The sequence below is a fragment of the Nothoprocta perdicaria genome, unplaced genomic scaffold, assembly GCF_003342845.1.
Source record: "Nothoprocta perdicaria isolate Ctin4 unplaced genomic scaffold, notPer1 scaffold_182, whole genome shotgun sequence".
Classification (NCBI taxonomy): domain Eukaryota; kingdom Metazoa; phylum Chordata; class Aves; order Tinamiformes; family Tinamidae; genus Nothoprocta; species Nothoprocta perdicaria.
Genome location: NW_020455005.1, coordinates 670,835 through 676,396, shown reverse-complemented (window position 1 = coordinate 676,396; position 5,562 = coordinate 670,835).

Genomic DNA, 5,562 nt, shown 5'->3' with positions numbered 1-5,562 from the left:
AAAGAAAAGAAAAGAAAAGAAAAGAAAAGAAAAGAAAAGAAAAGAAAAGAAAAGAAAAGAAAAGAAAAGAAAAGAAAAGAAAAGAAAAGAAAAGACTTAGGAAAAAGAGCTAAAGCTCCTTCAGTCTCTCGGACAAAATATAGGCTTATCTGTATATGCCAATGGTAACTTTTAAGACGAGTCGAGTTGGCAGTCGACAAAACCTTCAATCCAGTGATCAGAAGCAAAAAATACGCTGCTTTGTATAACATGCTAGCAAACAAGTTCAGCTAAAATGACTAGAATAAAAAATAGTCATCTATAAAAGGAAACAGGTTTCTTGGAAGTCATCTCAGAGACTAATAAGTAATATATTTAAATTTGGACAAGCTGTATATTAATATAAATTAATATAATATATTTAAATTCAGGCAAAATAAGTGTAGCCAGATCACTGAGGGCAATTCCTGAGGACTAGTCTTGGCTTAACCACTTGTTCTTGCTCTTCAGCTGTCAGAGTTGTGCTACCTACACTCAAATATTGTGAGATCCTACGCTCCTAAATCTCTTAGACAGGTCTGTGAAATTTCCAATGCCAGGTTTTGAAGGAGAAATGGTTTCTTTCCTATCTATCTGATGCAAAAAGCGTCAGGCTGCTCAATTACGGTTACATGGTTGTGGAAGCGAGCAAAGCCGTGGGATGACGATGATGGAAGTTTAAGCAGAAGCGAGATTATGATTCCAGAAGGAGACACTCAAGTAGAAACGTGTATGGATTGCTGCTTTGATCCAATTGATCTCGTGACTTCCAGGCTAACTTTAAGGACTGGTATCAGCAAGCACCTTTTGGGAGGGCATCAGCTGTGCTCAAAGGGGCACCTTTCTCCCCACGTCAAACCAACTCTTGGGCTGCATCAACACAAACAAATTAAGCAGCAGCAGAGACTGTTGCTTTGGCCTTGGGGCCGGCGAGTAGGACTTGGCACATCCATGCTGTTAAACTGTCTTAGCCTCCAGAAAAGGAGGAGTGAATCCAGCCTCCCTGTTGGTCTGTGGTCTGGGCCAACCCCTGAATCATGACCAGGAATTACTTGGGATTGCCAGGCTGGCATGATATGTGCCAAAACTGTGCAGCTTTCCTTTAATTCGTGACACTTTGTAACAGATTACGGGTCTATATGAGATGTTGTTCTAACACAGACACCTGAAGGAGAGAACTCTCACCCCGGAGGCACCTACATCCCTCACTATCATCAGACTCCAGCAGCTTAACTCAGATATTTGCTACTACATTTTTTCCTCTTTTTGAGGAACAGGTCCAGTTCTTTCAACCTTTCTTCATAGGTTTCCTAAACCTCTTTGCATTTTTATTCCTTTTGTTTGCGCTCTCTCCAGTCCGTCTTCAACTCCATTATATCGTTTTGTCCATACTCTATTTTGTCCACGCTCTCTCTACTCCAGATGAAAATTCCACTTACAGCAATTCTGTTCATGCAGCTTGGAAATAAATGTATTGTTTTAGCAGCAGCAGCCTCATAATATTTGTGGTCTGATGCAATTTTGAGATTATCTTGATGTATTTCTTCAACATGAATGCAATGTTAGCACTTTACGGGCTCCTTGAATTTCCCTAGCATTGTATGATTTATAACTAATCATAATTAGTGGAACAAAATTCTTCTCACCATCTCTTGAGCGCTATCTCCGACAGCCTGTGGTTTCTGCCCTCAATATGATATTCTGCATCAGTTCAGGTACCAGTGGGCTAAAAAGCAGTTAGTTATCCTGACGTTATGCTATCATTTCATTCTATTTCTTTCAAAAGAACTGTAAAAAATGTTCACTGAAAATCTCTGCATCCTTATTAATCATCATTTACCCACCAGCCACCCAATTATCCATCATCATTTGTATGTGACCTTTTAGGATTTCTTTTTATCCATGACATATTTCACTTTTTTTTTCCCCTTTAGTAATGCCAACCAAGAATTTTCTCTGATAACAGTGGATGTCTTTATCTTCTCTTAGGACATACGCAAAATTGTTACTAGCAACTTGAATCTAATATTCTTTTATTCTCCTTTTCTGTTTGTTATTGTTTGCTTACTTTTTATATTTAATTGCTACCTTCTTTTGCTGCTGGCAGGGTAGATTTTCACCCATAGTTATAAAAAGGGTCTTTTATATAAAAAGGGGGTTGCCTTAAGGAATAGTTAGTTTTAGAATTAATTTCTGCTCTTACTTCTTGATTGAAATGGTCTAATTGCCTCGTCTTTCATCCTGAAAGGCTTACTGTTCCGTGACCTTTTCTGGGTAAATTCTGTTTTGGTTATGGGAGAGGCAGGAAGAGAATGAGATAATGAGAACGATACGAAGCATGGAGAATTCTCATAAACAGGAACTGAAAGAGTTGGAGCTGTTGTTGTTGAAGATGAAATAAGAATAAATGTGATTAAATGATGAACAAGAGCATATAGATGAACAACATCTCGAAGGCAGGTCATCAGCTCTTCGCATTTCATATTAGGACAAAAAGGGGACAGTCAAGGAGTTGAAAAGATAGACTGCTAAAATACATATATCACGGATCATTAAGACTGTTAGGACTTCATATATCTCTGAGATGGTGAACTCACCGCTACAGGATGTTATCAGGCACCACACGGAGAAGGGCTGGTCATTTAGCAGGGAGAATATTCGGAGTTTAAGTAGTAAGGATGGCAAAGAGACCCTGGCATGGAAGACAGACCATCCAGGCCTCCCTCTGCGTGTTCATGGACTTTCTTTTACACCTCTGGACATTGTGAAAGAACGAGGTTGCCTCAAGCCCAACAATCTGCTTATCTATGATATTCCATCCATCCCAAGCACACCTTTAATTACATCAAGGGGGTATAGAAGTGTGGAGATGCATTTCTCGTTCCTAACGCAGCGTGTTTATAAATGCCAATGAAGAGAGCTTTGTCCCTTGGCCACGGGGGAAACTACACTGCTCTGAGCAGCCTTTTCTGCTCTTAAAAACACAGGGAAAAAAATAAAAAAGAAGAAGAGAGAGAGAAATCTGTAATTGAATGCAGATGGAGGAACAATCTATATTCCTTCATTGGAAATTAATTGTGTTAGCCTTGCAAGCATATATCTTGAATTAGTTACTATCAGTTAGAGAAGAGGACCTTATATTCTAAACAGCAGAGCAATTAATTTGAAATAAACACAGAAGTAAACAAATAATTCACACTAATTAACATTTGGTCACCGAGAGTGTAGTTGTTACATCCAATAAGTAAAATACAAATAACAAATGCTTAACTGATTGCTTTTCCTCTTTATTCTATTTGCTACCTGCTGCTGGCAGTAACTGGATAAATTCTAGAGTCAATCCTAGAGCTTGAGCTTGTTCACTGCAGAGGGACTGAAGGTCTTTAGCCTGTCTTAGAAAACAGCATATTAACTTTTTCCTATATGGAAGTCACTGTATTTTAGATAACAAGAGAGTAAACGAAAAAAATAATGAGTCTAACTGCAAATCTCTCCTGGATTGGGAAATTCAGGGATTAGCAGCAGAGGTGTTGGAGCCTTTCATAGCAGGACTGAATCCGGCCCAGGCTGAGTGCAGGAAGCTACTTCCAACTTTGCTGTCTTCTGTTTAACATCTGCCATTGCCCTGATTTTCTCTATCAAAGCTATCAATTTGGGGCCTCGGAGGGTCACTATGTTCTGACCTATTGGGGGGCCTCTATCAGGTTCTTTAGTGCTGGTCAGAGCAGTCTGCCCTGCCCGTTGCCATCTTCTTTCTGGTCATGGCTCAACGCAGCTTTCCACTACAGATGTAAGCAAAATCACTGAGATACTGAAAAGGATGCACAAATAAAACATGTTACTTTAGTGGCTGCATCTCCGTTGTTTAAAGAAATATAAAACAACAGCTGAAGCTCAAGCACCTCACCTTTGTGTTTGTTATCTATCTGTAATGTTTAAGAAGAGGCTACAGAGCATGCGGGAGATTTAGCTCATTATTTGAATGAGCTCTGTGAGGCCTCGGTCACGTCAGCAAAGGGTTTCTTCTCTTTCAGAAAAGGTTACGTTCTGACTGGATGTAAGCTGCAAACAAGACAAATTGCCTTTGGACTAGAGGCGAAGAAAATAAAAACATCTCCAAGGTCAAAAGGGCCACGGATTACTGGAAGAGATGAACTGGCCCTCGGCGGGGATGTAGCTCGTTATCCGAATGCACGTGGGCAGCTTTATTGGAGGCACACACACGGGGACACTCCGCTTCCCCAGACGGGAATAACGCTGGAGAAGGTGGTTGAGTCACCTGGAAAAGAGCAGTGTCACCTAAAGGGCGGCTGGCTCCGGAAAGGCAGCGCTGAAGCTCCGGCAACGGGCAGTGTGGTGAGATGTGGAATTTCGGGCGTCAGGGTTGTAGCTCCTGCAGGGCTGGAATGACAACGTGGTGCTCCTGGCTGGCACGGCCGCAGCCGCGAGCAGGCAGGGGTGCTGCCGCCCCTGACTGACCTTCCAGAGAAACAGAGCTGCCAAAAAGAGAAACAGAGGAGAGGGAAAGGGATTCCTGATCAAAGAGCCCAAGGCACAGGTCAAATGTTCTTGAGACTCTAGTCTCCCAATGAGACTGGTCACAAGGACAGTGAATATCGTAGGGAGAATATCAAAATACGCAAAATGAAAATCATAAATAGGAGAGGAATTTGACTCTCTAGATAGGATAAGACTCCATTGGGGGGAAAAAATAATGAAGGATGGCATGACAGTAACTATGAGAAGGAGAAAACATCTTGGTCGGACTATTTGTCACTCCAAGAGGTCTCATGGAGCACCACCCTCTTGGCACAGCCAACATTTTGCCCTATGTTGCTGTGGTGTCATATGGTTTGGAATTTGGAAAACAAAGCAAACAAACAAGAGCATCCCAGCATCCCACCAAACGTCGCTGTCGAGAACCTGGCGTACTTTTTGTGTGTTTGCCGGCTTGTTTTCCCGCGGGAAGCTCCTGCGAGCCCAGCTGAGCGGGAGCTATTTACTGCCATCTAATGGTAAACTGGGAGGAGAAATTCAGACGGACTTCGCTCTTTACACGGGCTGAACGATTTGATTGTAATTAAAATAGGAGCAATAAGCGTTATTTTCATTTTTGCATTTTTTTTTGGTCATAAAAACACATAAACAAATGCAGCATTGCCTGAGCCAGGCTGGGAGCTGCCAGGGGCTCCCGCCGCTGGAACAGACATCTCGGGGAGGGATTTGGTGGCCCGTGGTGACAAGGAGACCCGTGTGGCACTGCGGTCCCTCGGCACCGCGACGCTGAGCGAATGGAGGTGAGGAGAGCAGGGAGTAACGCGGGGTCCCTTCGGAAGCCGCGGGTGCAGGTTAGGGGGGCAGCGGGGCCGGGGCCCGTCGGGCAGCGCCGATGCCGGCAGCGCGGGGCTCGCGGTGCCAGCCCGGCGCCGCTGCACACGGAGCCGCGGGGACGGGAGGCGGCTCTGCCGGGCCCGCACCGCGCTCCGAACAGCGGGGAGGACACGGAGGCGTCCGGCCCGGCCGCCGCCTTCCTCATCCTCCGCC